This window comes from Patagioenas fasciata, chromosome 3 (genome assembly GCF_037038585.1).
Source record: "Patagioenas fasciata isolate bPatFas1 chromosome 3, bPatFas1.hap1, whole genome shotgun sequence".
In the NCBI taxonomy this organism is placed as follows: Eukaryota; Metazoa; Chordata; class Aves; order Columbiformes; family Columbidae; genus Patagioenas; species Patagioenas fasciata.
In genome coordinates, this window is record NC_092522.1 from 14,966,930 (window position 1) to 14,989,482 (window position 22,553).

Below are 22,553 nucleotides of genomic sequence, written 5' to 3' on the forward strand. Positions count from 1 at the left end.
TGCTGTGCCAAAACCTCTCAGCACCACAGACCCCACTCTGGCCTCATTTTACTTGCGGGGCAGCTGACAGCTGATGCAGGCAGATACGAGGTTTCACTTGCTGCAAAGAACAGAGCAATGGGAAAAAAAAAAACAGGGAGAAGAGCTTGGAGATGTGGCGAGGAGTAACTCTTCATGGTCCCCACTTCATGGCAGCACTTCTCTAGCCCACAAAAGGCCATGGAAACCAGCCTGACCTGCCTCTGTGCCACCAGTGCCACCACCTCCCCTGCGTGACAGACTGGGTATTTTTGACCTGATAACATGAGTTTTTCTCAGGAAAACTTTCCTTTTCCGTTACTGGCCTCTCCTGAGCTTTTTAAACAACTTCTAACACATATCAAGGTCACCTTCATCTTTCCAAGGGTATCATGCCATGGATATAGCATTCAGGGTGGGCCTGGAGAAAAACAGTTGTATTCCGTGTCATCTTCCAGATATCAGTTCTCTACACATCCCTGAGCACTGTCCCCCTTCCCTATTACTGCAGAAATAACTCCCACTGATTCCCAACAGCTCCTCTACCCTTGGCATCCTTGCCTACAGAGCTACTGCCAACCAGGTATTTCCACTGCCCTGATGATGTTGCACATTCCCTGAAACCAAAGCCATGCCCTGGGGAAGGGCTGGAGCAGAGGGAAGAGGGGAGAGGCAGCTGCACCTCACAGCACATGTTTCAGGCACCTCCTGATATTGCAGCCTAGTGGGAAATGAAGGCTGGGGATGATGCTGCTCTCTGCCCCGCCAGCCTGGGCTGAAGCCTGACTCTTCCTGTTGCTGGGCTCCAGGAATGTCTCTGGGATTGTGGGGATGAGAAAGGGATCATAAACACATGTTCTAATTGAGGGGATGACCATTCTGTAAGATGGCTGATCCTGCATGCTCAGGGGAAAAAATGCCCAGGTCTGCTGAAGCCTGAACCACCCATGGGTGCTGCACATGCCCTGGCTAGAGAGACTGCACTCCTGGGGCTGGAGTGCAGTGCAAGGACAGGGACAGCAGCCTCACTGTGGCTGCTTTTGAGATAAAATGAACAGCCAAATGATGTGGGTCCATTTGATGAGAGAGTCTGCAAGGAAGGACTTGGAAAAAATGGGCAAGGGACAAAGTGCTGCTGCACCTGACAGCAGCAGCACATTTCCCACAGGCTTCAGAGGGGCATTGAGATTTCTGCCTGGTCTCCCCAAACCTCCTGGGTGCAATTCTCTATCCACCACATAGAAGCTGGGATATTACCAGAAAGCAGACACGAATGGCTACTCAGGGAAGAAAAAGCGATTTGCAAAGTCTTTTTGCAGGTTCCTTGGAGATAGCGAGCAAGGAGGGATCCATCTCACACACATTCTCTCCATGACAGATGACGCCATGCAGGAAGGAGAAGTTTCAGTTTAATTGTGCAATGTGAGATTGCTGTTTCATAATGCTGAACAGGCTGAAAACCAAGCATGACCAGACTAAAATGTGCCAGAGCAGAAATACTGTCACTTTCCCACCCTGGTCCTCCCCCTTGCAAAGCAGTGGTAATTTTAGGCTATTGGTTTTATCATGGAGCTGAAGTCATGATGTCTGTCGAATGGCATTGCAAGTCCATCTGCAGTTAGCTAGAGTGATGTAAGCAGGATGGAATTGGGAAGCCGCAATGAGTAGTGTAACACAAATGGGAGTCACATAGTCTGCCTTTGACATAGGGAAAGGCATTTGAGCTCTGTTATTTGGGTCAGAAGGCGAAACAGCTTTTGTGATCTGCTAGTCTGTTGGACTGATATGTGGAAGATAAGGCTATCTTGATTGAGGGCAGTGAGGTTGCTTTCATGCAAGAAGTAAGAGCTTGAGCCATTTCAGCAAGTTATGATGAGGGTGTTTGTAGGGGCACTGTGGCCCCTATGTTATGAACATAGAAAATAAGATTGTAAATGAATTAACATCTAGCTAATAGCATAAGGTAATTCTAAATGGATCCTAGGACATAGAGCACTGCTAAACTATACATTTCGGGTCATAAAGAGCATATTTGAGAAATGGGTCTGTGGTCATCTGCCCTCCTTCGGCATCTTGTTCCTCCAGAGAAGGAGAGTTTTGAGGATGGGGAGGTAACAGAGACAGTCCAGCCCCAAGTGTCAGCTGAAGTCCCTTGTGCTTCCAAACCCCCCGAGGGCTGGCAGCAGGCAATGCCACTACTGCCAGGCTGAGCCAAAACCAAAGCTAAGCTACTCCACATGCAGCCATGCTCCCTGCCATTGCTTGTGGGTGGCCTGCTGGTGACCACAGTCTTCAGCAACACAGGACCAGATGTGTCTACGGGTGGTGTGGGTGGCATATTGCTGCTGATTGGGAAGTTAAAGAAAGCAGCTTCCTGCAAACTGTGATGCAGATAAGGCTTAACACTCACATCTGCACAATGGCGCCCCATCTGTGTTCTAGGAAATATTTACCTTTAATAAATTTTCATCTGACTTCCTCTGACAAAAAAAAAAAAGTCTCTCTGAACTGCAGTGGAAAAAGCTTTTCCTTGTAAAATCAGGTAATTAGAAAGGAGCAGCTCCTAGTTGAGCAGAATTTGTACCTCACATTGAAGGAGTTTGGGGTAAGGCTGAGTGTGGTTTTTTTCAAGTAGATTTTGATTCGCTGATCCAAACTTAATTGTCCTCTTCTGGTGGTCTGAGATTCGGGAAACAATAGAGCCAGGCCACTAATAATTGCCTATGCTTTTAAAGACCTTGCATTCCTCTGAGAATCACCAGTGGGGGGAAAAAACCATGACTTTCTTTTTCAGAGCTTTATCTGGCTGCATTTCATGGAACAGGAGAGATAAGGAGTCCTGCAGGACCTCCATTTTTAAGCATGAGCTCAGCACTGGATTTCACACCTCAGTATCAGTAAGTTTCTGCCTGTTCAGTGCCTTACCTATCTGGGAAGAGGCATATGGCATTTCTGCCTGACGCGCCAGCACTCAGCCCTGGAGGTGATGAGAGAAAGGCAGCTGGGGCTCTATCTGTTTGGCTTCTACCCAGCAAGACATCAATTGTTTGGTGTGCTTCAAGCAGATCTGGATGTCCTGATGCACAAGCAGCTCTCCCTGTGCCACCTGCTGGCTGGAACATTGCAGCTGGCACCTACCAACGCTGCTTGATCAAAGCCAACATGGGTAAGCCATTTCTGTCTCAGCCAGTTTGGCCCCACTGGATCTCCCTTTCCTAAAGGTACTGAGTGATTTTTGGTACATGAACTCAAACGGCTGCTGCTTCCAGAGCTGTGTTTTGTCAGTGGCAAAATGAACCTGAGAGGCAGTGCATGTACCAGTTTGTTACGCATATTCAGGTGGTTTTGCTGGGAAGAAACCTACAGAATGTGGCAGCCTGGTTGCTCCAATGCAGCTCCTGAGGAAATGATCCGCCAATGCTTGGAGACACCAACTTGTTCAAGTGGATTGAAATACAGCCAGAAGTGAGCGTGATGTGGAAAGAGGTGGAAGATCAACACCTCAAGGACACTGGAGATGAGTAGCAGATACAGGGACACTTGTGTCAAATAATTTTCCGAGTCGAATTGAGCTGAAAGGGTTCATAGGCAGAGGGTGTGGGACAGCGCATGGTGAGACTGTTTTTGGAAGCTAAAAATAGCAGCAGAGTGGAGTCAGTCCTTGGTTAATCTGGGTTTGTTAAGGCCAGACATCCAGATCCAGTTCAGTACTTTCATTAAAAAGGCTGTATTTACAGAGCTGCCGAACTGGCCCCTTGCCCACTTGGGTGACACTGGCCACTAGGCACAGGGCCAGTTTTGACTGGGTGATTTCAGTATTGTCCTCCAAAGGCTGTCCTGAAATGTTGGCCTGACTTGTTCTCCTGAGACCTCATACAATGGGTCACAAGCAGAGCTGGGATTTCTCTGCTGAATATCTCAGCCCCAGACTCACAAAGGTCCACTTCTGTCCTCAGGAAACCCAGTCACACCGGATTTGCCAAGAAATTTCCTCTTTCGATCAGAACTTCCTGTCTTCTCTCTTGACCCATCAGCAAGCATTTAAAAGATTAATTGAACAGGTTTGCCTATTTTTGAGAGATTCAGGAAGGAAAACCAGCCGTTCTGCATGTGCTGGTAAGAATGAGGCTCAGCTTGTGATCTGACTGATCAATGAGGCTTGGTTTGCCCATGGCTGACAGACGTCTTAAGTGAATTAAAATGGAGGCTGAAGTAGCTCAACCCCATATGAGACAACTGCAGACTCACACAGGAGCAAGACATCAGGCATGACCCTGCTGCAGAAAAAGCTGCATTTGGAGTTTGCATGTGATTAGCAGCAGGAAGCCTGCTGGCAGGGTATAGCTTTCTAATGTCTAATAAGCACGCTATGCCAAAACACATTTTTGGATGTGGCTAAAAACATCCAAGAAGCCATGGACTTCCCAAGAAGAGGGAAGGAAGGGAGACAGGGCAGGGAAACGGGTGTGCATTGGTGATGCTGTAAGCCTCATCCTCCCAGCAAGCAGGCTACTATCTCCCTGGGGACATCCCGCTGTGCAGGTCCTAGAGCATCGTCTTCTCTGAGGGTACAGGGGCAGAGCTGTGCAGGTGCTGGCTGTGTGGCTGATATCCCCAGTGTCAGCAAAAGCCATCTTTCCTGACTTTGCTCACTTCCCACTGCCATAGCAGAATGGAGATTTTTTCCGCAGTGTCGAGCAACGGGAAGAGAGGCGTAAATCACTGCTAGATTATTTCTTTCTGGTAAGAAAGCTTTTAAAATAGCTATCCAAAAAGTAGCTGGCTTTGTAAGGGGCATATGCATTACTCTGACAACCTCTGCAGCTCGATAGACGGGCCCAGTTACTGCCCTGGAATCACTGCAATGGGCTGCCCATTTGTTGATGGGCACCCATCTTTATCCTCCCCAAGTAGCTCCTTGTGGCAGTGATCCCCTTTTCCTTGCCCATCCAAGGGCACAGCACTTTGTGAGCTGCCCAGGTCTTCACATGGCATCTTTCAAAAGCCACATTCAGGTTTTAGAAAGAGCTGAAGTGCAAAACAAAGATGGAAAAAACAATGGGTCAAGAATAGAAGCTGCTGGTGCTCCTGCAGAGCCCAGTGCTGGTGAACTGCTCATCCCCAGGTGTGAAAGCAGATTTCTCCACAATGTTTGGCTTCCCAATAGACTGTCCCCTGGAGTTATCTATCTGTCCAGTGATGGAGGGGGTTGCTGAGAACAAAATCAGTTTTAGCAAGGCTGGGATGAGTCCTGTGCTTCGATGCCTCCAGCCTCTGCTTGCAAGCGTGAGCTTTGGGATTCTGGTATGTGCTTGAGAGTAACAACAGCATGGGTAGCACAGAGCATCACACCACTTTCCTAGAAGAAATCAGGGCTGCCAGGGAGAGGGAAGCAGAGGAGAGTGGATGGGCTGGGCAGGGGGTCCTGATGTCCCTGGGCTGATGGCCTGACTTGCTTGGGAAAAGCCTGGGCCATCTGAGCAGCAACTGACCTCACTTCTGATGGTGTGACAGGAGATTGCCAGCTCCAAATTGTGAGAGAGATTACTTTGTTTGCCCACAGTCAGCTGATTAAAACGGCATTTTCCACACATTTGTGCAGTGATTAGTGATGAAATGCAAATCATATGCAAATTGGTTCAAATGGCTGGTGTGCACAGCCAGCTCCCAAGTCAGGCACTTTCATTTCCTCTGAGGCATTTGGGCTCTTACAGTACCCACATGGAGGAACAGGACGAACCCACTTGTAATCTCAGCACACAGCTGAAGCAAACAGCGCCGAGAGAATGGGAAAAAATCAGCCACTGACTGGATGCACTTACCAAGGTGGCATCTGTTTTTGTTGCATTGATACATGGAATCCAGCTTATGCACAGATCCTTATTAAATAAACAGCTACAAACCACAGAAACAAGCATTCCACATACCTCCCTTCCTAGCCTAGCTTCTTTTGTTTACCAGGGCCTGGCTGGAGTCCTCTTTGTGGGATAGCCAGTCACACCACAAATCAAATAGTCATAAAGGTTGCTGGATATAGTAACAAAATATGTTTTTCTAGCTCTCACATTTGGAAAGAGGGTCTATAAACACAAAGAAAGCAACCAAATTCCAAACCCCTTGCCACAAAGAATAATTGCAAGTATATATACATATATATGTATGCACACTTTCAACTTGGCTTCTGTCCTTCCTTGGCTTGCAGACTTCAGAGCACTGCTCCAGTCTGAAATTCAGTGAGGCTGTGTTTCCTTGATTCCAGGCAGCTTTGAGGGTATGGTGGGGCCAAGATAAATAAATAAATAAGGGCTTGCAGAGTGAAATATTATATTTAATAAGGCTGATGAGTCCTCCTGAAACACAGTTGTGAAAACTTTAAGAAGTGTCTGTTTCCTGTAGCTATCAACGTACTAGAAAAAGGGAAGCCCTACAGGCTGGTCACATTTTTCCCAACAGCTGCAGTGACTTTCACAGCTGGTCTTGATTTGCCTGGATATTGTTCATTTCCATAATGCTCGTAACGGTCGTGGAATGGAAATCCTGGATCCTCTGGCACTGGGTGCATCCCCATGGGGTGCTGGCGGGTGAAGAGCGCCAGCCCAAAAATCATTCATCCAATGAGCTCTTGGAAATTATTCATCCCGATTAGCCCTTGGCTAGCCCTGCAGTTTGAGGAAATGAGGGTGGATTCATGAATAATAGAGTGCATACATGAGGCCTAATAAAGGACAAAATTCATGGTGAATATAACTCCTGTGATGTCAGCAAACAGGTTTGTGTTGCTTGCGGCATTACCCTCCCTTCTTGACATGTTATGTTTACAGGGTTTGTATGTGCCGGTCAGCTGGGAAACCTGTGGCTGGCTGGCGATCGTGAGCAGAAGTAGCAGAAGGTAAACAGGGCTGCTCTGAACTTTAAAAGACAGAAACAACACAAGGTAGCACTGAGGCTGAGGGTGTCTGTGGCTGCTGCAGCTCTGCCTGCTGCCTCAGGGCTGTGCCTGTGTGTGCCAGTGCCTATTAAATATGCATGGCCCTGCACTTTGTGGGGCACCATATGTGTACCAGGGAAGTCACCAGGCTGTTGTGTGATTTGTTCTGCTTCTTAGGAAACACAGAAGAATCGGTGTCTATACCTAGATATTGTGTGAATTGGATATAAATCTCTATTATATTCAGCTTTCAAACCAGACTCCCTCTGATATCTTTTAGTGCGCACCTGTTTCAGTCGGTAAACAACAGCATTTTCTGGCCCCAGGTGAAGCTCTACCCTCATGCCTGAGCATGCTGCCTGGCCCAAGAACATGGTGCAACGTCCTCTTTGCTCTTCAAATGCAGATTGGTTTTGTTTGCAAATTGAACTTAAATTGTCATCCACTTGGAATACACCTTGGGCATTTTTATCTGGGTTTCTGGGAACTTGGAAGCACACTTTTCTGCCTATCTGCTAAGGGCTTTGACATGAAACTCTTTATTTGAGGTGTAGAAATGGAAAGCTCATCTTCACAAGTCACCCAGGAATTTCCCTCCAAAGATCAGTGAAAGCAATCATTAATAATATGGGGCATCATTTATAGCTCTGTGCAGAATAATCTTTCAGGCACTCTGGCAGCTATGAATTGGAAAACAATAAAAAACATTACTAGAGGGTTCTTTAAAAAAATGCATGTTCTTTGATACATTTTGTAGTGCTCAGAAAAGGAGGCAGCAAATTAAAAATCTCTCTCAGAAAATGCATGCAGCACCTTTACAAATCCCTAAGCTTTTTCTTTCTTTTTCCTTTCCTTTTTCCTTTCCTTTTTCTTTTTCTTTCTTTTTTCTTTTTTCTTTTTCTTATTTTTTCCCATCTCTTTCTTTTTCTTTTTTATTTTCTTTTTCATTTTCTTTTTCTATGCCCTGACATCTTCCCTGAGTAGTGCAAATAAAAATTGGAGACTTTTGCTAATATGCTCTGCAAAAGTTCCTCTGGGGAAAGAGCAACCACAAACAAATGTTCACCTCCGCAGAGGGCTCCCAAGACCAGGGCTGCAGCAGCTGCTCTTGGGCACCTCGGCTCAGCCAAGCATCTGAGCCCTGTGCCTGCTGAGCTGGGGCTCGCCCTGGCTCTCCTGATGCTGCCTTCCTCTGAGCACTTCTGGAGGTTCCTTCTCTGCTTGCTGCCTGGATTTTCCCCATTCATTTTGAAATGCAGTCGAAGCATGCTGAAAAGTGCAGGGATGTAAATTTCACTTTATTGTGCGGCCTCATGGCCCTTCTCTACAGATTTGATCCAGGTCCTCATGCATTTTGCTACACATGATGATACCATCAGCTGAGTCTTTGAGATGGTGCTGCCATGGGTGTTCTTGCAGCTTCTGGCTGGTCAGACTCAGGCTGGAGACTGCAGGCACGTTGCCAGAAACCCTGACCATGCTAAAGCCCTGCTACAGCTATTGTGGTTAGGGTTTAAATTAACCTTAAACACCTAAATCACTTTAAAAATGTGAGCACTGGTGAGAAAATAGAACTGCAACTATGTGTTGCAGAGAATCTCTATCTGGCTGTAATAAACCATCAGATTCATGGTCAGCTCAGCATCTTGATAGTCAAAAAAACAGGCACCATGATGAGATGGTGTGAATTGGTGTGATGAATGACAGTGGTGGTGGCTGCACGGAGGAGTAGCGTTTGGAAGAGTAACTCAGCCAGTTCCAAACAGGCTCTTCAAATGGAGTCTCCTGCTGGGATTTCATTCTCTTTTTTGAAAGCACTAATATCCCCACAACAGCACCTATCCATGCTTGAAGGAAAAGCTAATGAGTTGCAGAGAGGAAAAGGGGCAGAATTCAAAAGGCAGCCTTTATTTCCTGGCTGGTTGTTTTGGTCAATTTGTTTTCCTCTTTCTACCCTTCAGTACAGTTTACTTGAATGCTGGCAGACAGTGTCTTTACAACACTTCTTGAAAACACCTGTTTTCTTAATGCTGCAATTACTATCACCAGCTTGGCTTTCTAGAGCCAAAGGCAAATGTTAGCTCCATTTCTCTTTCTTCCCCTACCAGGCTTTGCCCTGGGAGGGCTCTCCAAGTAGCCCTTGTTCCTCCAGCATCCCTCCTGCCCTCCCTCCACCTGACAGCTCCAAAACCATTCCTGTGGTCCTCACCAAGTCCAGGCTAGGGACAAACTCCCAAGGACAATACTTATGTGTGTTTCTACATCTTTGTGATTTAAATGCTTCCAAGTCTTCTAGTTTTAAATTGCTTTTCCCAGTAGCAGCAGGGTTTTTTCTGTAGCATCACTCCATCTGCAGACAGCCAACGCAATGAGCAAGTTGGAGCATGGTCCTACCAAGCCAAGTGCTTTGGCCCAGAGTGTGTGAATTCATAGTGTGAATTTTGGGGTTGTCATATGCAGGGACAGGAGTTGGACTTGATGATCCTTGTGGCTCCCTTCCAACTCGGGACATTCCATGATTCTGTGATTCTATGATTCTAGATAAACTCCAGCCATGTGTCTCTGGCTTTCCCCAGCAGCCCTGGCTCACTAAGCTGAGCTCAGGATCAAGACAGCTAAAAAAAGGAGAATCATCCCCCGCCAATCTCAGGTTGAGTACAAGGAGGCAAAGATAGATGTCTTAACAAGCATCCTTGCTTACCTAGCACAAGCTGATAAGAAGGGCTATGAAAATTACTGCGGAGATCCTGTCATCCTCACAGCAAGTGTGAGCCCATGTGCTTGGAGATATTGATAGCCCAGAGCTCCCAGTTCCCCAGCCACTCCCAGACATTGGGAAAGCCCTGGCTGAGGGCACAGCCCATGTAAAGGCAGGTTGGGCACTGGTAGAATATGGAGAATTTCCAGAGGAGATGAAATACTCCAAGACCTTGAGCTGCCAGTTTGAAGAAACCTACACATTTTGCAAGTTACTAGAGTATGGCAAAGTATCAAGCAATTGAAACAGACTCTAAAAATACTAGAAAATCATGGGCAAGTTTAATGACAGGTGCTTTGACATGCTCTGCTTTTAACTCAAAACTCTAAGAGCATCAGGCATCTAGATGAGCATGTGTAAGATATGAGGATCAGCTGGAGAAAAAATTTCTGGAAACTTTTCCCTCTTGTTATCTGAAGTAAGGATTGCAGAGAGGTGGAAACCAGCTTCCAGGCTCCAGGTTTTATGTGGGAATCGCTGTTTCCATATAACATCAGCAGTTATCAGCATGAACAGCAGTGTACAGCCAGAGCTGGGGTAGCCCCTGTGCAGCCCCTGACATGGGGTGTGTGGCCTGTGTGGCTTGAGAGAGCCCTGTCCTTGCAAACAATCTGGTGGGCTTTGTCTTCTTACCTTTGTCACAGGAGCAAATCCAGCATGTGCATGTTCATGGGGCTCTGCAGTAGGATATTCCGTCCATCATTTTATACATCCACCAGTCCTCCAAGGGACAGGGACAGAAACTGCTGAGCTGGTGACAAAGGGAAGTCATTTTTAGCCCCATGTATAGCTGGATTTAGTTTGCTCCCATAGGGGGGTGTCTTCTAATTGCCTGTGCTCACAAAGACAGATCTAGGCTGAGGGCATCAAATGCTGCATCCTGCTGCTGTGGTTGCCATAAATGGGACTGACACTCGACTGAGGTCTCTGTGAGCAGAGATTTTTCCATATTGCTGTTTTTAAGTGTTCCTTGCCATTTTCACTCAGGTACATGTAAACTGAAGTATGGACTTTTTTCCTGAGGAAGAGGAGAAGACCTGCTGGCCAAGGTTGAGCCCAACACAGGGACCCTGCCCAGGCTGTAATGCAGCAAGCTGAGAGAAAGCACTTGAGTGCTCTTATACATTCACGTTTCTCTCAACCACTCTGTTCCTCTTGTTTGTTTAAACAATGCCCTTGCTAACTGGAGACAGAAGCAGAATTTTTTCATCCTCCTTATAGGGTTGGTTTGCTGCTTATCTCAGCGCTGGGAGGAATCCTTAGCAAATAAGCATTTGCTTTTGTGCTCCCACCATGGGCTTTAACCCGTATCACTGGGGATTTCAGGAAGCCTGGTGTCTCTTCCAAAGGGTTTTTATGCAGACAGTTTCAGTTGAGAGGGCCATATTCTACAGTTTAATTTATTTGGCAGTAAACAGACAGCATGTCAGTCACACACTGTGAACCATGGCTCTCGAAATTGCTTAGATGCTCTTGATCTCACATGTGCCCAGTATCAGGGAAACCCCACTGGAGTGGCCTGTGTCAAGATGCTGCAGCTACTGGAGTGGCGAAACCCTTAGGCAGGGACAGGGAACAGATCCTTGCTGTGGCAGCACCCTTGCCCTGGGTACCACAGCCCCACACATCTTCTAGCACCTGCCTCTGCCAGGACACAGCAGCTCAAGGACATTCAGTTCCTCTGGTCTTATTGAGGCAGTGTCAGAAAGGTCTCTGCAAGGGGATGGGAATTAATCACTGGCAGCTCCTAAAGACCTGAAAGTGTTTGAAAAGGCAGAGAAAAAATCCCATCTCTGCTGGAATATTTGTTTTCTCTGCCCTCTGGAGAGGCGACTTATTGGAAAGGCAGAGGGGATCAAAAAAAATAAAACAACTCCCAAACTGTCTGAAGCTTCGCTGTGTTTCCAGACAGGGGAGGTAAAATCAGCTCTTGTGCTCACTCCCTCTTTCTGAAAACAAGTAGTGTCCAGAGACACAAATTTCAGAGGCAGATCAGCTTTCTCCATTGCTCTGCCATGTTAGGAGCCAAGACCATGGGCCAAGTTTGTCCCCTCCCTGTAAAGTCTTGCTGGGCTCAGGGCAGAAGGGAACTCTACTGTTGGCGCTCAACCCCAGCACATGCTCTTTCTTCGCCAGATTCATCCCCAAAGGATATGAAAGGACATAAAAGGATATAAAAGACTATAAAGCTACTGGAGAGTGTCCAGAGAAGGGCCACAAAGTTGGTGAAGGGTTTAGAAGGGAAACCATATGAGGAGTGGCCAAAGTCACTTAGTTTGTTCAGCCTGGAGAAGAGGAGACTGAGGGAAGACCTAATCACAGTCTACAGCTTCCTCACAAGGGGAGGAGGAGGGGCAGGCGCCAAACTTTTCTCTTTAGTGACCAGTAACAGAACCCGAGGAAATGGCAGGAAGATGAGCCAGGGGAGGTTCATGTTAGACATCAGGAAAAAGTTCTTCACTGAGAGGATTGTGGAGCACTCTAACAGGCTCCCCAGGGAGGTGTCACGGCCCCAAGCCTGACAGTGTTCAAGAAGCATTTGGACAATGTCCTCCGACACACGGTGTGAACTGTAGAGTTGACCTGTGCAGGGACAGGAGCTGGGCTCGATGTACTGTGTAGGTCCCTTGCAACTCAGGACACTCTATGATTTTATGAAAGGATGGAAACAACAGTGTGAAGGCACCAAGCAACACCTTTAGGGCAGGACTTAGAGCTGAGATTTTGGGGTCATTAGTTGACTTAATGCTTCAAATAATGTCACTGTTCAAGGCATCATTGCCATAGCAGCAGCCCCTCTCTGGGGGTAACTGCACAGGACTTTACAGGGTCTGTTCTGGGTTTGCTGGCCTTATCACTGGGCAGCTCTGCATCACATCGCTTGCAGGGCTTGCCTGGTGGCATAGCAACAGCATGGCATGGCACTGGGGCGTAGTTCATGGCTTGGGTTATGGTCTTCAGAAATGAGCATCCCTGATGCTTCAAGCCTGTATAACAACAGCATTTCATATGCTGGTACCCAGAGGCTTCATGACTTCTATACATTCAGGTAACCCCTGATACTGGTCCAGAACAGGTGACTTGCCAAAGAGAGTCTGGACCAGGAGTGAACTCTGCAGACAGTTATTTAAATTGCTGAAATGCAAGCATTGCACTTGAACCTCACTTGACAGTGTATTACTTACAACTTCTAATAAAAGTTCAGCGTGACACTTAGCAACATGCTCATAAAAGATCAAAAGGCTTTGCTGTAGCTTAGGAGCCCATCAGCATCAGCGGGGTCCCAGCAGGGAGAACAGGTAGGATGTTTGCTGCGTGCTGTGCTTGCAAATACTGATCACGTCTGCACAAATGCCCACATCGTGTGTCGAGGCAGATGTCACTTTGTTCAGCAGTTTGACTGCAACTTGTGTGTGTGTGTGTGTGTGCATGCACACATGTTTTGCTGAGTTGACACAGAAGCTGTTGAGAGCAGCAGGACACATCAGTGTGAGCGATGCAGCACAAAATGGTTCCGTTACGGGTGTTTTCTGAGGTTTGAAGTCAGTCACTTGCATCACTGGGCAAAGGATGATAAATGTAGCGATGGTGAAGGGTTTATTTCTGCCCATTATTTCTACCATTGAGAGACCCTGAACCTGCATTTGGGTCACCATTCTGAGGGTTTTGTGGGAGTGTCTTGAAAAGAAGGGGCTGATCTTCGGGGCTATCCAGCAGATAAGAGATATCTCTGACTGAGCGTGGAGTTTAAATGAAGTTGGATACTGCTCCTGAAAGGGAGCCTGCACAGTTACTATTGATGTTTGCCCTTTGAATTGCTGTGGCATGCCCTCTGCTGTTGCTGAGCATCTCCTTGTTGTCTCCTTCTTTTCCCACGTACAGCTGTTTTTCCAGCAGCAGAGCCACCTGCCCCTTGTCCAGTGTCTTCCCAAACAACAAGAGAAATTCTCCCTTGCCCTGAAACTGAGGCAAGAGGGATTTGAAATATGTTTTTCCCTGAGACACAAGCACTGCTATGATTGATACAAAATTTTACTGCAGTGGCAGTGCTGGAGCAACTGATGCACAGCAGATATATCTTGGGCTTCCTTGAATTCTGATTCCTGATGCTGAAGCCACACTATTAGACACGGTCCTATTATTTTGCATGGTCTCTACTGTTTTGTTTAGTCAGCTTTAACTCAGCAAAGTTTGCTAAATGATTTACAGGGCTGCAGAAATGTCTGCTGGCAGTTGCTTGTTTGAATTCATTTTGGGGAGTGCCAAAGCCATTTCAATAAGTGTGATGTCTCCTGTTTGAGGAACATTGTCATGGCAGCTATGCCAGGTACACACAGGGAAGCGCAATGCATACTTATTTGAAAAATTAGAGCAATTGTTGTCATAAGGGGGGAACCTGGCTATAAAGAAAAGCCATATACGTATGTGGGTGCATAGAAAAGAAGCACTTGTATGAGTTTCCATTTGGTTTCCTTGGGGAAAACATGTATGAGAACAATCAGGGAGAGGGATGGGGGAGTTGACCTAGAGGTCCTCTCCCACCCAAACCGCTCCATGATTTTATTCCTCACTGTGCTTGTTTTCCACTTCAAATTTTCCAGCAGGGATTTAAAATCCAGCCTTGACACCTTCTCAGCTCAGCACACATCTCTTCCCTGCAACACGCCAGCCAAGGCACTCCGTGCCCTGTGAACTGGGACAAATCTTGCTTATGGAGCATGATGAAATGTTGGAGCCAGGTTTCTGTCCCCTTTGTTACCTGCATTACCCACAGACCTGACTGACCAGGGAGGCACAAAGAGAAAATCTCAGAAATGCAGAATGGGGAGAAATGCCAGATTTTGGCTCTGATTCCTGCAGTCTTAGAAATGAGATTTGCAGGGTTTTATACTGAGCAAGGATATTGGGTTGGGCTGAGCCCTGGGCTGTCAATCCTTTGCTTGCGGAACAGGCTGAATTTTTAGAGGTTAATGGAAGTTTTTAGCTGGCATGGGCAGGGTTATACAAAGCCAGGGGAGAAGCTATTTCTGCTCTGTCAGCTTTCCCAGGTGCCTTAAGCAATTGCTGCTGGGGATGTTTTTGATCAGATGCACATCAAACGTGTTTTCTCTCCTAGTCATTGTCACATGTATTGCACTGTTTGGCATGCTGTCCTTGGAGATCCAGATACTGATCGAGGTGTAGTCTCTCCTGTTTGATCCCCCAGTGATCCTGCCGCCAGCAAGCACTCTGGGACCTGTAAGGGCTGTGGATCACTATCACTAGATATATATGTCAATGGGGTTGGGAAAGAACAGCAAAGCACTGCTTTGTCCTGGTGTTGCTGCATCCAGAGCCACGGGAAGTGGGACACCACAACTTCAGCTGTCCCAGGACAGCGAAACATTTAAGCATGACCTAGGGCTCAGGCCCTCTTTTGGGGCAGATCAAGAGATTGCCGTGCATCTTTGCCCAGATGACCTCTTGCAAAATGTGATATTGACTGATGAATGAGGAAGTGCATTAGTCGGTGTTCAAAATTCACGATCAGATCAGAGCAAACATTGGGGATTCTTCAGAAAAGTATTTCTGGTCTGACAGATCCTGCCCAATACGGTCATCTTTTTAAGAAGAGAGTGAAGCAGCATTTGATCTAGCATGTGAAATTATCCTACCTGGCAATTGTCACTCCTGAAAAGTGCTTTGTGAGGCACTGAGCATCACCTGTGCCTGTTATCTCCCAGCTATTCAAGCAGCAACATCTCTCAGTCCTCCTGTTTCTGCAAACCACCTCCCACGTCTTGTATCTCCACAAGGCCAAAGAAGAGCAGACTGGACCCTTTTCCAGGATTTTCCTGGTAATGATGCTCTGGAGCAGGTCAGAGTTAGGTATTTGAGCCATACGTTGTCACTTAAACTTAATGCATCCAGAGGCCAGGGGAGCAATTGGTTTTTGTAGCCACGGAAATGATAACACAGCCCTGTGGTGTTACAAAGATTGATTCAACAAGCCTTGGAAAAAGAGGTGGAGGGCAACCAAGAAAATAAGAGCACCCAGATGAATTTTGGCTGCAGAGGTAAAGGGAGGATAGAGGGACTGGTTTGCTCTCCCTTAGTTTGCAGTGCCCAGGCTGGTGTGCTTGATCACAGTTTTGGTGGGCATTGTACTGTGCAGCCCCACAGAGATCTGGGCCGCTGGACCAGCAAACCAAGCTGCCACATCAGATCGGCTCACATCCACACTTCCCAAAGCATGCATCAGGCTTAGCTTCAGGCAGGTTTTCCTTTGTCCTCCCTATCATGTTTGCAGCACACTTCAGGCAAAATGTACATTAAGTACAGACATTTTGTGTCAGAAAGGCTTGGTTCTGCAAAGGACCCTGCATGGCTGTCTCATGGGCCATCTTAGAAAGACAAGATCACATCAGCAGGGACAGAAACCCTAATGAACCCACACATCTGTCACAGACCAGTGGGTAACAGCTAAAATCGTGTGTGACACAAGGTCATTCGCATAATCTGGCCAGTTTCTGCACATCTTCTGTCCCTCAGGAAGGTGTGCCTCTGCTCTGCATGGTCAGGTGTCATGTTGCCCTCTCATTTGTCTCCCAACAAGCCACGTTCCCTGTGGCTGGGACAGACACCTTCACCACAGACCTGGGTCTCTCTCTGCATGCAAGGCTGTCACCTCCTCACCATCAGGTGCAATTTTATTGTCAGCTTGTGGAAGAAAAGCCTGATCTGCTCCTTTCCCTTTGCACTAACAAGACAACTTCCCTCCTGGAGTAGCTGTCAGAATGTTGAGCAATGAAGCTGCTAAGTGCATAAAAGCACTCACTGATGCCCCAGTCGGAAGAGTTTCATGCAGCAGACACAGACACTGGAGCAGCTAGGTCTCTTTGCATCTCTGATTGCACAGACAGGGCCCCAAGACCCTGCAGTCTCTGAGGAGGCTCACCAAGTGGAGGAGAACAGCAAAGTATAGTGAAGGAGGGGATGGAGGAGAAAGAGCTGCCTTGCTCTCAGTGGTTGGCTCCCACTATGCCCTGAAGTCTGGTCCAGGCTCCTCGCTGTGACCACATCCAGTTTACATGGCCTTGGCTGCTGGCTCTGATGATGTCCAGCCCTGATGATGATTTGGGAGCTCTCTCCCCCATGGCACCTGGTCCCCTACAGCAGCCCACTTGCCCTTCTGCACAGGCACTGCCCAGTGCTCAACACACACATGAGCTGCTTGAGGCTGAGAGTTTCCCAAGCTATGTGCCTGTCTCTCATGGCAATCTTTAACTTCAGCTAATTAAGTGACTGGCTGACAAGGAGACATATGAGAAACCACTGTGGCAGCTTTCTGTAGGAGTCTGAGAAGACATGCTGGGATGGGCAACACCAATGGATTTGGCTTTGAAATGTCACCTCCAGAATATGCATCCCTCGCGGTTATCCTCTCACCATGATTGCTGACCTTCTGAGTGTGAAGTGCCTCGCTGTTGTGGGCTCAGGGCTGGCAGCACCAGGTTCAGGCAATGGGACTCCACTCCCAACTGCCTACCCTGCATGTCATAACTGTGGAACTGCAGCTGAAAGTCCTCCAAGCTATTCATATAGCTCTCCTGGGTGATCAGTGGAAGCTGGATGGGTGACAAGCTGAATAAGAGGATTATTCCCTCTATCGATTCAGAAATAAGCATTTGTCTGTCCAGGCAGCAACAGCATGCTGTATTCTCATGGGCGAACTAGTTACTGATTGCTGTAATGGTTGTTTGGTTGTGTGTTTAGAGATGATCATTTTCCTGGCCCACTGGAGACACCATTATTGGCTGTGTGCAGTATATCTTGGCTCTTCCAGCTCATGGATGATCTGAGCACAGTGATGCTTTCTTAACTGTGAGATCTCTGACCTAGGTGCATAGCATGGTTGAGATGGGCAAGGTCTGTGGATTGGAAGGTCTCTGGATTAGAAGGTCTCTGGTCCAACCTCTTCTCAGAGGGCCAATGTCAAAGCTAAAAGAAGTTGCTCAGGTGAGCTTTGAAAATCTCCAAGGATGGAGCTAGCCGCAGTCTCACACTTGGAAAAAAAAAAAAAAATAAAGCTATGTTTAAAAGGCATAACTACCATTCTGAAAGAGAGCTAATAGATGCATTGTGCAGCAATGAAAACCACCTTTCCCTGTGCTGAACTTGAGCAGCAGTCTTAAGCAAGTTCTGGACTTGACACACCTCTGCTCCTGGACATCCGATCCTGTCAGGAAGTGCCCGCAGGGATGTCCCCACTCCCCCAGCATGTCCTGCCTGGATTTCTCTGGAGCTGATTGCTGATGCCCTGGAAACAGCAAGCTCTCTTGGTCCTTCCAGTGCTAGTTGCTTGTCCAAGTCATGAGAGGGGTTTCTGCTATTTCATGTAACTAAGAAGTACAGTATAGATTGGGAATGGCAGGATTTTGGCGAGTCTATTGAGAGTTTACACTGATGTGCCATGACTGTGCAGATATACAGGTTCAAAAGGAATGCAAAGGTCCATGCAGGTTGTCACCAGCCATTCCTCATGCCATCTGATCCCACAAGAGAGAAAAGTCTGGTGGAGATAGAAGATTTAGGAGACCCAACTCCTTGCTCCTCTGCCCAATGTAGCCCCCATCCAGCTAAATACATAGAAATCTGGTCTGGCTAGGAAACCCCTGAGACATGAATACCTAGGGGCTGGGAGAGCATCAGCTGGAAATAGTGTTGATATGCCCATTCTGCTCTTATATCCTCCTACTCCAAGGTGCTCTTCGCAGCTGTCAGAAGAAGAGGCTGTGCTGAATGGCTGTTTGGTGCCATCACATATAGCAGTTCTTCCCATGGTGCACCATCCTTAGAGCATCATCAGCCAAGAGGACTTTTACATGGGCTATTGTCACTAAGGGTTGTGGAGGAATGCTCTGTTAAAAGACCTTTACAGTTTGAATGAAATAGTATGGTTTGAAACAAAAACTAAATAATAATGGAGAGCACTGGGCAGAGATTTTTATGCCATGATCACAAAGATACCATCCTTCTCTTGTTGCTGCAGGGTGTCAGCAAGAGAAGGAAAGCTGGAGCTGCAATTTTGCAAGATTTGTTTTATTCTTTGATTTCTGGTACATGGAAATAAGACGAAACTCATTCCCTCAGCAATTGCCTTGGCTACAGACTCAGGGCAGAGCAATTTCTGGTACAGAAATGCAGACAGTTGGATGTGCTGTGGATGCCCCTAGCCTTCATGCCAGAGCAGGGTTCTTCAGCTCAGGCAAGATGGACTCAACAGCAACGGAAGAAAAACGTTGGCGGCAGTGGTGGTTTGCTGCAAACTTGCCCCATGGTTTCACTGAGAGTCCCTGCAGCGGGCAAGCAGGAGGACAGGAGATGTGCGGAGCATGGTGGTTCAGGCCAATGCACAGCCTGGCTCAGCAGAGAAACCTCTAGCCCCATGCACTTGAATCTGTTGGAGAGATGCTCCAGAAATTGCTCTTTCCCACTAGTAGTGTGATCGAGGGACAAGGCAGGAAAAAATGTATTACAGCTTTTTCAAGGGCTGTGGTGTTGTACACTCATGGGGTCTTGAGTGTTTGGCTTAAATACTCAGCTCCTAGAGATGCTAGATTATGGCAGAAACACCACTTTCATCCTCAAATCAAAGCACGTTCTAGACCTCTGTGAGAATTTGAGGAACAGTTTGGAAACACCATCTAGATTGACACCAGATTCACATGAGGTGAAGAAAATGTGTAATGTTTTAGAGTCTGCTTTAATCTTCTGGGTTTTCTCTTCTGTTTCTTTTTCCCTCTGGTGGATTTGGGACTCCTGGTTTCTGGCCTTGCAGTGACTCAGCAGTGGGGGTTTCAGGGTGCTATATAGTGTCCCTTTTGTTTTCTGTTTACACAAGCACTATCATTTCTGCTGAAAGAACCCATGAACCACAGGAGAGATTTTAAACGCAAATTTCAGCATGTACTTGCACTGTCAGGATTTTGTGTCTCAGCATGCTTCATCTCACTGTGTCTAGCTGGAGAAACCAAGGGGCAGACATCTCAGCTGCTGCACTCAGTGCTGCAGCCCACATTGCTCCCTGAGCCTCAGCAAATTGCCCTGGCTCTGCCCAGTGGCCCTGCTCTGGCTCATTCACACCATGTATTTTAATGCAAGAAAATCAGCCTGTCACAGCATGTGTACGGCTGAAAAAACAAAGGACTGCAGGCAACAGGCTTGCAAACTTTGCTAAGCTGGACACTGAATGCAGCAGGAGCACAGGACTAGGTGAGGCCACCAGGAAAATGGGCTGCAACCCACAGCTTGCTTGGACAGCCACATGCCAGCTGGGTGCTGCTCACATTGTCACTGCCAGTACTACACAGAAAATCTCTGCCTAGAAGAGGAGTGAGAAGTAGAGACCATGTCAGAGGATCCAGCAAGAACAGAGTGCCATCAGTGCACATCCCAGATTCCCGTAGGAAGCAACCCTTACTCTAATGCACGACAAACGTTGCAGTTGCGTGACCTTGCTTCTCTGCTGGTCAAATTCTGCCGCATGGCAACGTGCGTGGGAGACCCTGTGGAGGGGCTTTGCAGTGAGCAAAAGGCAGGGCAATGAAGATCAGGCATGCTCTGAGGACAGCCTGTGTTATCCTCACCTACTTGCTGTTTCTCAGATGTCATCTCAGACATCATTAGGAAGAAAATTTTGTCTGGGATTGGAGCCTCATCCCAGGGACGAATTTGCCTCAGTAGTTCTTGCTGATTGTAGCTTCATCCATAGGGCAGACTTGCCATTTCATTTGTTCCTCTCACCCTTTTTCCCAACAGCCTTGTACAGCAGAAACAGCAGCAGTGCATATGCCTACCCAACACAGAGCACTTGCTTGCACTCTGAAACGATCACTTAGAAAAGTGTATAACAACAGCAGCTGCTGTCAGTGACACTTTAAGCCCCAAGGAATTCCTATTAGTCTTGGGTATAAATATTAGGAACAGTTTTTTTAATTGGCACCCAGGTGTCTTTTTGTGAGAAAGAATAATTTTGTGGGGCTTTGAGGAATGCCACACACAGCAAGCCAGAGCACACCCTTAGGAAGTTTACATCTTGGTATCTCTACTGCCTTCAGAATTTATGAAGGCAGCTTTTAAAATTAATTTTTCTGATAATGGCTTTTTTTCATACATGGGGGAGGGTGTGGTGTAAATTTTAATGGCAGTTTTCAGGAAAAATATTGATTTTGTTAGTAATGTTTATGAAATTGTGCCATTCTGTTAATTCTGTCAGGTCCTCTTTGATAGCTTGGCTCAGAGCATTTTTGTATCCTTCATTAACTCATCAAAACAAGATCAACTGTGTGCTTGGTAACCGTTTTTCCTATATACAAACTATTGTAGCAATAATTATAAACAGAACAAATTATTACAGATATTCGTTATCAAATATAATTACACTGAGCCATAGAATCATAAAATCATAAAACAGTCTGGGTGCTGCATTGTTACACTTTTCACAGCCGTTGCTTGCTCTTGAGTAAATGGTTTCATTATAGGCATGAAGGGCAAACTTAATACACTTCTGACTAAAAGCAAACAGCACAAGAAATCATCCTGGCTGTTCCTCCAAGTGCTTGGCAGTGTTTGCTCTGAATGAGAATAAAATGTCCACTCTGCTGCCAAATACTTCTCAGCTTAACAGAGGGGCTCTGGGTGGCAGTACATACGTGCAAGAAGGGGAGAAAGTCAGAAATTATGGCAGCATATCCTGAATTTCACTCCCCTAGTGCGTGGCTTTCTTCCATGTTGATGGGTTTTCAGTGCTGGGACCTGCCAGGAACAGCAGATCCTCCTTAATCGTACGTTAGAGCAGCCTCAGGGCTGCTCCAATTTGTGCTGGCTGCCCATGGAAAGCACAGAGGAACCAGGGATGGGACAAGAGATGTTTCTTCAAAGGATGGGACAGACAGGTTTGGGCAGGAGCAGAATGACTGGGAAGCTTATTTAAGCAAGAGTATTCACAGAAGGGTAATCATGGAGGAAGAGCAAACCTAGCCAGAAGGTCGGCAGCAAGCAGAGGGCTGCAGATAGTCACTGCATTGCCATTTTATTTCTTGTTATTATTGCTTTCCTATTTCTCCAGGGAGACCTTATAGCAGCCTTCTGGTACCCAAAACAGGCCTACAAGAAAGTTGGAGAGAGACTTCATACAAGAGCATGTAGTGGTAGGACAAGGGTTAATGGCTTTAAACTGAATGAGGGCAGATTTAGATTAGATATTAGGAAGAAATTCTTCACTATGAGGGTGGTGAGGCACCAAAACAGGTTGCCCTGGAAGTGTTCAGAGCCAGGCTGGATGGGGCTCTGAAGAACCTGGCCTAGTGGAAGGTATCCCCATGCACAGCAAAGGGGTTGGAATTAGATGCCCTTTAAGGTCCCTTCCTACCCAAACTATTCTATAGTACTGTGATTCTTTGATTCACATCTGGGACAAGGTCAGAGCCAGTAGGTTGTCCAGTCCTGGCAGCAATGCCAGACATACGTGACAGTGCGCAGGATGCTCCAGGTGGGAGCAGGGCTTGCTAGATTTCTGCCTCCCTATCTTTTCTTTCAAGGGCTTTGCACTATAGGAAAAAACACAGCAGTCCCCCTGACATGCTGGAGCCCCTTGTACCCCAGGGGTTTGGTCACCTTCTGGCAAGTAGCTTCCAACTGGGTGTTTCTGGGCTTACTTACACGAGACCCTGAAAAGAACTGGAAAACTTCCATGCTATTTTTTTCCCTTCCAAAGCAATTCATTCATTCAATTTGCACCGTATTGGGTGCCCCAAGGAACAAATCTCTATGCTGCTGGCCACAGCTTCCTGCAAGATTTTCACCCTT

The 22,553-nt window shown here is 47.0% G+C and overlaps 1 protein-coding gene across 16 annotated transcripts in view; it reads left to right on the forward strand.

Moving 5' to 3' along the window:
• Window positions 1–22,553, forward strand: part of SLC8A1 (solute carrier family 8 member A1) — a 146,519-nt gene that overhangs the window by 105,775 nt on the left and 18,191 nt on the right. The window lies entirely within an intron of this gene.